Source organism: Uloborus diversus, chromosome 6, assembly GCF_026930045.1.
Source record: "Uloborus diversus isolate 005 chromosome 6, Udiv.v.3.1, whole genome shotgun sequence".
Taxonomy (NCBI): Eukaryota; Metazoa; Arthropoda; class Arachnida; order Araneae; family Uloboridae; genus Uloborus; species Uloborus diversus.
Genome location: NC_072736.1, coordinates 99,442,038 through 99,454,587, shown reverse-complemented (window position 1 = coordinate 99,454,587; position 12,550 = coordinate 99,442,038).

Here is a 12,550-nt window from a genome sequence, read left to right as displayed (position 1 = left end):
AAGAGCCTCTCTCAAAGACATGGAGGGATGTGCGGCCACCCAACATGATGCCTGTTCAGACCGTCAAACCACCACCGTCATAATGGTCGATTTCGCGCATATTGGAGGGTAGGTAGTGGCTTCCTGCTTCTATCCAATGAACGTAGGACAATAATAGTCGGTTAATCTGAACCGCGAGCCACTACCTGCCCTCCAATAACCGCGAAATAGACCATTATGGATGAGGAGGTTTGATGGTCTGGGCAGGCATCATGCTGGATGGCTGCACGCCCCTCCATGTCCTTGAGAGAGGCTCTGTTACAGTTCTGAGGTATAGGGATGTGGTCTTGGAGCCCTACGCTCACCTCTTGAGGGGCGCTGTTAGCCCTGAGTTAATTTTAATGGATGTTTCACAAGACCACATAAAGTTCTTCTGGTCGACGAATTTTCTGAACGGGACGATATTCACAGGATAGATTGGCCAAGCAGATCTCTAAACTATAATCCTATAGAGCATGTCTGGGACGCTCTCGGGAGGGCAATAGCAACTCGCAATACCCCTTTGGGGACCCTCTACAGCCTGAGTATAGCGTTGTTGAACGAGTGGAAAAAATTGCCCCAGGATCCCATAAACTGCTTCATTTCAAGTAAGGAGTCGCACTGCGAGGCCTATATGTCTGTTACAGGGGATCATATCCCCTACTAACCCACTTTTTTTGTTCAATTTTGCAACCGCTGTTTTATACCATCCGTCTATAACGAGCGTTTTTTATGACCATGCGTGTGTATTTTAAATTTTAGACGGCTATTTGGTTTGTATTGTTTCAATGTATGTACATACCAAATTTCATTGAAATTGGTCCAATAGTTCTGGAAATAATTGACAAAATCTGAAAATTCTCTTAATTTCTTACACCAGTGTACATGAAATTTTGTATGTAGTTAGATAGCAAACCAAACTTAACGAACAAAATGTTCGTTTTAGCCGTGATTTCGTATTAAACGTGATCGTATTAAGAGAGTTCAACGACATCAATCGCATCGGAAAGAGATGTCTATAGCTGGTTGTCTATAGAAGTATACTTTTCTGCAACATTGCAATCATTTTTTCCAGCAAACCATTAACTAAAATAAGTTCCTTAAGTTTTCTCCAAATATAAACGTAAGTAAATGTTACAGTTTTACTGTGAGATATCTACTGGCATAGGCAGGTAAAAGGCAGTATCTGCAGAAATGAGTTTTCGAGATATTAGAAGAAACGCGTTTTAGGAAAATGTTGGAATTAAACTTTTTTTCCGTCATTTTTTATAGCAGATATCAAATAAGGCAAGCTTATATAACATAGCTAACGTACAATAGATGACAAAAATGCGAAAATATTAAAAATGAAAATTTTTAGTTACTGCCCTTTACCAGCCCTCGGTGGTATAAGAATCGTATCTTTCATTGCATCCAGTTTCAATAAGTCATAAATTTGATAAAGTATAATACGTAGGGGAGACTGGGGCAATGGCGGTCAGCAGGTAATAGCGGTCAGCGAGTAATGGTGAGGCACTATGATTTCTCGTACAGTGAATAACTCAGATTTAAACTGATTGGTGCTGCCATTTCACGGCAGTTTATAGATGTAATACGGAAGCGCTGGCCATTTTGCCTGTCGTCGTTTGCCTGTTGTCTAAGAAATACTATTTTTACTTTTCGCTTTATAAGAAAGATAATAGTTTAATCTCCTATCGGATCTTACTAGTTACCTTTCTTGGAACGAGACTGATCTCACAAGAACAAGGTAAGCCATATTGTTGTATCACGCAGTGTTTTATTAACGTTTCTAGCATTGGTATTTGCTTTTTTTTAGCCGCTGAATGAAAACATGCGAATGGGGTAATGGTGGTCACCCCACTCGGGGTAATGGTGGCGTCCACTGAGAGGTGTGTGCTCTGGAAAGTAGAATTAACTTAAGATTCTAAAAGCTCGTTAATATGTGTACACGTATTGGCATTGCCCTTATGTTTGTTATCCCTTTTTTACCATATAAAGATGTCTTTTTAAATCATGAACTTCATATTATGGCTAAACTTGCAATTCCTTTTTGTAATATCTTAAAAGCGGAATAATGTAATAAAATAAACATAAAGATATCAGTTTAACGTGTCTGTCACTGAAAATCCTCACATTTCTTATTTTACAACCATTAAGTAGTAAATGACATTACTCACGGCCATTGCTACCCCAGGGTAGGGGTAATACCAGTCAAAGCGGATTTTGCAATCTTTTTTTTATTTTTCCAATAGGTAAGATAAATAATGGTTCTATTTGAGTCTCCAATAGGTAAAATATACTATATATGTAAGCAATTTTGCATGATTACGTTTCAAATTTAATACAAAGTAAAGTTTTATATTCATTTTCCCTTAGTTGACTGCTTTTTCCCCAGTCTCCCCTACCATGGTGTTGTTCGAATGGATTTCAAGTTACAAAAAAAATGTAAAAGTTTAACCTTTTTTCCCTTTTAGATATGATATGTACAATTCTTACATGAAAGTGAAATTCCGTTAGTGCCGCCATTCACGAGCGAGCCGAATGGAGCCAAGCCATTAGGAGTCAATCCATTTGGAATGGGATAAAATTGTGACCGCATTCACGACACGACCGCACCGCGCCAATGTTTGTTTACAATTTGAAAATCGTTATTCGGGCATCAGTTTTTGTAATTATTTGGATATCATTGGTGAAATAACGTCAATTTAATGATAGCTAGTCCTCAAATAGGTTTGTATACGTTTATCTCCTGACTTTAGCAGACAAATTTGTTCATTTATTTGTGTGAACGAGTCTTGATTTTTTATCTCCTATAAAGCCGATTCGTCCTTTAATTACTAATAAGAAATACACTAATATGAGGAGAAGCATTTATGTTTACTTGCATTTTAAGATTGCTCGCTGCAAACCTAGATTAGATTACCTTTTACTGAAATTCGCTAATCGTTCGCCAGAACGGTTAACGTTTCTCGAAACTTGCTATGCAAAACTGCCTTGTTTAACAGTCATTTGAAGGTAGAAAAATCTTATATTGCCGATTTTACGATAATTTATTTCATAGTTTTATAACAACCAACAATTATCATTAAGTGAGAAGCATTTTCTAAGTTCTTATCGTGTGCGCTAACTTCATAAAAAAATTCATCTCTTTCTTTTATTATCCATTTGAAAAACCTGACACATATGTACATATATATTTACAATCACTCAAAAAAGCAAACAGCTTGTCACATTTGCTTTAATGCTGTAAAATATAAGTTGTTAATATTGAGTTACTCGACTAAAGTAAAAGTTTTTACTTCATTAAGTAATTATGATTTTTATTTCGTATTTTTAAAAATTCGAAAAGATAGATTAACCTTTCAAACTCTGACAGCTTATTTCACAAATCGCAAAGATTTAAATTGTTTAAAAAGCTTTATTCTTGTAAACAAACTGAAAACGCAGGCTTTCTTGATTAAACCAGGTGTGCGCTCATTAATTTACAGCTACACGAATAAGAATGAATTTGGTTCAAGTTCAGGGGTTTGTTCTTCTCATTACTGTGAAAGGATTTATTTTCCTAAGCTGCAAATTTTTGTGGAAATGACGACGTGGGTGATTTCTTGAGATGAAAATGTTGCAAATTTATGTGAACAGAGCCTAAAGTCAACAAAGATATTTTGCCTTCCCGTCTGCAGCAGTATTATGTTTTTAAGGACAATATTGTTCTCTGTGTGTATGTAACTTTAAATATACATAACACGTTTATAGTAAGTGACATAAAGGGAATTCGTCCCAATGGTCATACGAGGGTGATTAAGGCTGCTCTTCAGTGAGGGAAAACTTTGAAGTTAGGGTGTAAATGACTTTCTTCCTTGAACGATGGGCGTGAACCTGAATCAAGTGATTGACACTTCAACAGCCAATGGAGTGGACGGTAATCGATGTAAGGCAGGAACACGTGACCTGTCACAGCTGTCATTGTTCTGGAGGGAAAGAAACCCCTAAATGACCCCCGTCGTGAAGAGCAATCAAGGAAATTAGCTGGCGGCCGAAACCCCACTTGAACAGTACCGATGCGAAGGTTGAACAGAACAGAAAATAAAGTCAGTACCAAAGGGTCTGCCGTAATTTTTGAAACAAAGTTTTTTTTTTTTTGGATATGCGTTCCCAGATTTCATATTCATGAAAAATTTATGAATGAAAAGAAAATTTATCATAAATTGAACAGGAAAAACGATAGTCTTATTTTTTTTTTTAAACGATGTTTTCAATTGCCACGTCCGAATCTTATTTCGTTCATAAAGCTAATTAGTTTCTTGTCTGATGTTTAATTAAAGAATGCAATTTTTTGCGTTAGGATATGATTATATATATATATATATATATATATATATATATAAAAAACAAGAGGTATAAGCTTAGTGTAAACCTGTGGTGTAGTCCCGGAAAAAAAGGGTGAGGGGTGAGGAGGGAAGATTACATATCGGTTATCGGATATTTACAGTCAAGAGGTGGAACGATGCTGATTTTATTTTTAATTATTGTGAGAACGGCAGAAATGTCGTAATCAGAAAACAATTTCATATTAGGATATGGTTACATTTCAAAGAGGGGGGGGGGATCCCGCTATTTTTAGTATATATGTATATATATATATATGGTCGAAAAAGGAATACTTCTGCAATTCGATGGAGGATATGCAACGCTGAACTGACATTTTTGTTAATTAAACAATTACTGTTTTAGATATTTATTTATATTTTTCCGGTGATTCATCATGCGCAGGGCTGCATTTGTTTACTATCAGTAAACAAATCATCCCGCAAAAACATAGATAATCAGCATGGTGACTAGAGCAGCATACACAAGACTAAATGATTAATATACTTCTTAAAATTGAAATTCTTTTTCAAAAATAATAATAATAATAATAATAATAATAATAATAATAATAATATTTTACGCATTAGACGAAAAGTGCAACAGGCTATAATAATAAGTAGTTGGTAAGTCTTTTATTGAAGTGTATTTTCGAAGCAGCAGTTATATGATGTTTGAGAACATTTGAAAATACATTTCGTGGGTGGAATTACACGAGCAACAGGGAATTACTTGCAATAATGTACTTAAATTAAAAATACAAGCTGCAGTTTACTTGCAGTACACTTGGAACAATGTACTTCGACTTATTCAAATGCAAAATGTTAGGAGGAATAGAATAACTTTTTAAAACTTTTGATTTTTTTTTTCTTCTCAGGTCTTTTTTTTTCCTAATGGTTTTCAATTTTTGGTTACATTAGTTATGCATTGCTTTCTGCGATTCAAAATAGTAATAATAACAATAAACATAATCAGAAATGCTTTCCTTTCTGCGGATACTATGGTGAGAAAAGCAACGGCTAAAAGCATAATTTTCAGAAAATTCATTCATGCTCGCATTTCGAAATTAAATGAAACCTCTTTATTACCACACAATGTTGACAGCTTCGTGCAAACGAAGTCCTAAACTTGATAGCTGCACTCAATCAAGCTTTCATTGATGCAAACTATTGCAATCAATCAAACAATCGTAACAATTACGTGGAATATTCCCTATTTACGTCAATTGTTTGCTTGTAAGAATGTGAACAATGTCTTACATACGTAATTTATATTCAGAAAAAAATATCAGAATTGAAAATATAATTCCACATTTGCAAATCACACACATTAGTATACTATCCTTTAAATTTTAAAAATATTTCAATTTAATTTTTCTCTTTTTGTATAAAAGTATTCATGAAGCACAATTTATAAATTGTTGAGTGTACTAACATTTATTGCTCTAATTTTTCTAATTTTTCTTTTCTTTTTTTTTTTTTTTTTTGATCTCTTCTCGACTTCCCGGAGAAATTTTAAACTGTTAGCAAAATTAGGGTAACTCAAATAACTCCAGAACGTGGAAGAGAAATCTGTCAGGCCCAATAAAAACTTTTTGAATGATGTAAAAGACAGAAACACATGTATCTATCTCTATTGATAAAGATGTTCTTAATAACCCCGAAACAAGTGTAATTTAATTTGCACGTTTTTACATTAAAATAGTGTAATTTCTATGTCAATAAATGTTAACATTTAAAATCAACAAAAGTTGAGAGATGTGCGCAAAGTTGCGTGAGACTAATACCAATCATTCGCCCTCGAATACCTTATTGCTTGACCAAGACCAAATATATTCTTTTTTTGAGCGACCACAGTTGGTTATTGTTTTCACTTGTCCGTAGTTGATGTTCTTTCGACTTTAATTTTCTATTCTTTTAATGCAAACTCGTCTGTTCCACGTGTCTTCGCGAGCATGTCCCTCCTCCTGGGCGGTGAAGTTCATGTCCCCGCCATCGATTTTACTTATTCCCGACCCTCTCGATTTTACACAATACTTTTCAGACAAAAACAGCATTCAGTCAACAACGTCCAGCATCCAGCCCCTGGAATTCATTTGAATGTAGACGTCTTGTATTCAAATCATGACTTTTACAAATATAATTCTGATAGGAACCATTTGTAGAAATAAGAAACCAAACGAGTAGGGTTCTACCACAATTCGTGATTGTGAAAAACATAATTTAAATTCAAGACGTCAAAATTCAAATGAAAGCTATGGGCTGGATGCTAAATGTTTCTTTCTTTTCTGTTTGGTATTATTATTTTTTTTTTTAATTTTTTTCCCCCATTTGTGAATAATATTAAATAATGATAATGTTTCAATGAAGCTTTAACACCATTTTAAATCGGGTGTTCCAAAATAGCTTCAATTTTTAAATGTGTAAATTGTAAATAAAATATGCACTTCAAAAAGCATGAGCTTTGTGCAAGAAATAGATAAAAGTCAAAAACAACGTCTTAAAAGCACAAGTAAAAGATGTAAATTATAAGTGTAGAAAATGCATTGCTTGATTGAAAACTTGTGGCTATGTATTTGTTTTTTTATCCAGGATATTAAAAAACTTTGTCCTTTGACACTTTGAATTAAAATTCAACTAGAAATTTGGTTTTTCGTACTAATATTCAAGCCGTATATATCGTATTTATGGTTCAGTTCCCTTCTTGTTGTTTACCTTTTTATAGCGAAATTGAGGCTATATACGAAATTGTTATTCGGTTCCTTAGACTTCACTATGAACAGACGCGACTGCACAGTGCATACACACAAATATATATTGATAAAGACCGGCTAAAATTGAAAAACCTTAGGTTTCGGGGAAATGTTTTAGACGTCAGACAAATTATTTGTCTGAGCTTATGAAAATTTCAGTGTAACACGACTACCGAAAGATTCTTAGAACATGGTGTATTCATCCAGTTAAAAACAAAATGGTCAGTGTTCTCCCCCTTCCCCCATCAGTTCTCTAATTATCTGTAAATTTAAACCAGTGGTTCCCAATCTTTTGCACGTTGCGACCCTTTTTTGACTAAGTAAAGGACCTGTGATCACGTAGCCTACATGTCAGTAAAGTATCGCAAGGTGTGGACCTAACCTGGCAACATTGTGAAAGCTACGTTAGATCCTACATTACAAAACTGCTATGTTAGATTCGATCCACCCCCAACTATACTGTGGTAGGAATAATGTTTCGACCGAAGAAGAAACGCTACACGACCCCATTTGGGGTCACGACCCTGGGAACCCAACCCTGCTTTAAAACAATTTTTTTATACTCATTCATGCTTTAAAGAAATGCAGGTATGTATCATTTTTCTCCTTAGAAAGTCTTCAAAAGAAAAATTCAGTGAAATCCTGTTACAACGTATATCAGTATAACGAAGTACCCGTTTCAACCAAATAAGTTTTCAGTCCCGATTTTGAAGTTCATTGTTACTGGATTTCACTGTATTATGAATTACATGATCAATGTGTACATACCTTGTAAAGAATTTTTTACGAGTTTGGCTCGAGAAATTATTTTCAAAAATGTTTGTTGAGCCGTGGAAAGCATTTTATGCGTTTACATTTGTAGTAACATAGTATAATATAGACAAAAATAGAATCCAAATATCTAGTAAGTATCTAGAATACGGTTTTGGACTCGGTTTTTTTTTTTTTTTTTTTTTTTTTTAGAAATGGTCGCTTTATTTCGAACAAAGTCTCAAAAGAGTGCTGGAAATATTTTGCCAGATTTTTTATGGAGCAAAATATCAAACAGTACCTACCACCTCTTTCAACGAAATTCATTTTTTCTCGAATTTTAAACAATCAAAGAATGGATATTTCAAAAAAGGAAAAAGTACACGACACAGATAGAGGCTTGAAAAATACTCGGAAAAAAATTTACATGAAAACTTCAAAGGAATTTGTAAAATCTTCATCCAACTTTCCCCGCAGGTTAACATTGGATCCGTAGGCTTTCAGACTCTCAGTGAAAAGCATCCTTAAATTTGCTTATAAAGTAGCATTAATATACATATTTATCTTTCTTTGGATGCACCAGCTCCATTGTTTATGCCTTCTTGATGTTGTGAAAAGTAATGGGGGTAGTGCATCCCCAGAAATAGAAATATTCATTAATGCTATATTATAAGCATACTTAAGATAATTTTAATCTTAATTATATCCGTGAATGAATTTGAATAACACGAAAAGGTTCTTCACTGAAGGTCTGCGATGCAACTTTACGCAAAATGCGATACTTCCTTTTTTTTAAATTTACAACGTGAAATTTTTTTTTTCGGATATAGGGTTTATAGGTGTGAGTCCTATACTCTGGTTTCATGCCAAAAAATAAGGGAAAAAATTGTAAAACAAATCCCTAGAAAAAAGGATGGATTTTGATGATTTTAAAAATATAATAAGTGGTAATACCCCCCATGAGTTAACCAATTTCCTTCATATGTTCTTGCGTACAAACGTAGCACCTCTCTAGCCCTTCAGAAAAGTATTAATGTATAATATAACGATAACTTCCCCTCCAAATAAAAATAATGGCTATGAAACTCAAAAACTGAAAAAAATTGCGGGCGACATTTCCAAAAAAGCGGGACGTGTGAATGGGAAAAGGTGGTCATATTTGGATTCAGGAGGTCATTTAGCACAAGAATTCACAAGAATTATCTCAGAAGCACTCTTTAAAAACTATATCCTTTCTAAACACAAATCAAATCGTGAAGATGTTTCCAAGCATGTGGATTCACTTTCAAAAGCACTCATTCATTCCTTCATTGAAAAATGCCTCCGGAAAAGAGGGGAGTAGTAAATGGAAACGGTCGTTTGCGCTAATGATCGTAAATCTTATACACCTCACCCGGTTTTTCCCCTCAAGAAAGGAGGGACCAGTGAAAGGCGTGGCTTAGTAGAGAAATTGAGCTTTTTCGAAAATATTTCAGATGGTTGGAACTCCGATATTTTTTTAGAAATGGTCGCATCATTTCAAACTTAGTCTCAAAAGAGAGCTGGAAATATTTTGCGTGTTGGGGCGTTCTTAAAATTTCGATAGCACGATTTGCAGCTTTTTTACAGAGCGAAAGGTCCAACAGTACCTCGTTTTCGAAGAAATTCATTTTTTCTCGAATTTTAAAAAATTGAAGAATGGACGTATCAAAAAAGTAAAAACTAATATACACAGACATAGGCTTGAAAAATACTCAGAAAAAAAATTGACCCGAAAACTTCAAAGGAATATTGTAAAATAACCTTTAACTTTCCCCGTAGGTTAGCATTGGATCCGAAGCTTTCAGACTCTCAGTGAAGAGCACCCTTATATATCCCTCAGTAGTGGAAGTAAAAAAAAAGAAGAACGGTTTGTATAATTTTTGCATTGCAATAATTCCTTTGCTTTTATCATGTACTTTCATACTACTCTTATATTTAATGTTTTGAAATGTTGAAGTTATGCAATTTTAATTTCCAGGAAAACAGTTTTTCTTCGTTTAATGATTTCTGCACATAAAATTATCTTTTATAATTTTATGTTTCCTTTAGTTTGTGGCAGGACTCTGATCACTTGTGATTGAAAATAGGATATTTACTAAAACTATTTTTATGCAATGCCAATTTTGGTTTTAATTTTTAAAAAAAATTAATTTAGTGTATGTACTTCATTATTTTTGTCTATGAAATTGTTTCATTTATTACGATCAGGAGGGGATGGGGAATTGTCATAAAATCCTGCTTTTCAACTCATGTAGATAAAAAATATTTAAGACTTTCTTTAAAAACTTCACATATGTTTTGTTGTTTTGAAACATTGCATTAAGAACACATTCCATTAGGTTTTTGGAAGAAAAAAAATTTTTTATTCTTTTTCTTTTTCATACGTAGTTATGACCACTTTACGCTAAGAAGTGGTACATTGGGCAAGGTGGTCATGTTAAACAATAGATGTACGACTATTTTAAAGATCAATAAAAGTGAAAACACTCGACACTGCTAGTCCTTTGAAAGGAATCAACTTCATTTAATTAAATGATACATTTTTAATGCTCTATAGTCAAAAGTTGGCCCATTAAGGATTTATAGGTAGCTCATGCACCAAAATAGATACAGGAAGGGATGGTTAGGGGGAACTCTTCTATCATCAACTTTTAATAAAAATTAGGCTACGTTGGATTTTAACGTGATAATTACTTAAATGACCTCATACATTTGGGACATGATCTCAGAAATCGAGGCAGATGGCCGCAGTAGAGACTTCTTCCCTCCATTTCACAATTTGCATGAAATTACATGAGAAAAATATTAAACATATTTAGGTCGGATTTTTTTTCAGTAAACATGATAATCGATCTATACTATTATTTTATGATCAGTTGATATTTCTGAAGTTAGAAAAGTGGAGGGCAATGCCCCTTTACTTTTGAAATTATCGAAGCAGTCACCTCCTTTGAGACACCTGTGTAAGACAATAATAAAAAAGTAAATTAATTTGAATTCTGAAATTTTGAATTCAAATTATGTGTTTCACAATCACGAGTTGCGACAAGACCCTACCAAAGGTGCTCATATGCAAAATTTTAAGGAGGGGGGGGCTCAAAAATTTGCCCCATGGTTTACAAAATATTTTCCCCATGGAAACCGATTTCAGTACAATTTTAATCCCCCCCCCTATATGGTTGCCTTTGGGCCCTACTCATTGGAGTTATTGTTTCTAGAAAAGGCTCCTGTCCCCCCAAGCCTGCCCCTGGGTGGTTACATGTGTACAGTTGTGTGTGTGCATAAACCTATGTGTATGCACGTAGGTGTATGTGTATGTTTACGAGTGTGCGTGTGTGCAAGACATGGACGCCACCGACCAGAAGAAGCAGATTCTGAAGGACAGTGCTCAGGACCAGAGGAGCCGCGCCTGCAAAGGACGGTGGGTGGGAGTGCTGCAGAGGAAGGCGGGAGGAAAATAAAATCAGCGTAACGTCAAGGACAGTCAAATGAGAACAATTAGCAATCGTGATTGCCCCCCCCCCCCAAAAAAAAAACAGTGAGTAGTAACTGATTATCTTGACTATTTGCAGTTACATAATTAATGTTAAATAGAAACTTTTGCTCTCACGCAGTATTTAAGTCTTCCATATAGTGCTCAAAAATATTGATTTCTGTAAGTTTCAGCTAATTTTTTCATTTTTAACACATTGTTTTTTATTATTCATTTGCAAATGTTGATTCGCATGTTTGTTAGCTAATGTATTTTTCAACTTGATATTTTATTTAGTATGTTTGATTTAAAAAAAAAGAAAAATAGGAAGAAATAATGTTTTGAAGGAAGATGATCAATTTTAGGCTTTGTGCGAGATGCCTAAATTTTTTTTTTTTTGGATATTAATGATTTTGTAGTACATGCGGGGTTTATAAGGGTAACTTTTTATGCACTTTGAATTTTGAATCTTCAAAAAAAAATTTTTCAATTTGGCTTAGTACGCAAGGTTTACCCAAGGTTGGTGTAGTACATAAGGCATACTGGTTCATGCTTTTGGATGCAAGTTGGCACAGGTTGTCGTTGTTCAAATTACATAACATTTCTTTTCTTTGGATATCAAAGAAAAGAAAATAAGAGGGAATGCGACAAAAAAAGATCTACTTTAATTTTTTTAGGACACCCTAGTTTTCCATCCCCCAAGGTCCTAAGTGCCACGTGAAGCTTTCTACACATTCAATTTCATGAAAATTCTACAAAATTTGAGAGAAAATTATACCGTTCAGATTTTAAAATGTTGTATAAGTAAATAAAACCATTGCGTTCACTAAGTAAAGAATTGCCTGCAGTAAAATTTGGAATTTAAAATTTAATTCCTTATTGATAAACTCTAAATAAAAATTTTACATTTATTCCACTATTTATCTGTCAATAATATAGTCTTCTATTTGATGTGCGCAAGTTAACACCACCTGCCCTTAATGTTCGCTTTTAAAATTGAATGTATATAAATGCTGTACAAATAAAGTTATTTTGTTGTTATGAGATGTTTTCTTATTTCAATTTTTTTCTAACAAGAGTGGTAGGTGTGAGCCGATAAGAATGAGACCACGTTGCATTTAAGCCTAAATAAAATGTGAAAAATTATTTCTTGCTTGTTCTGTCGCTATAGT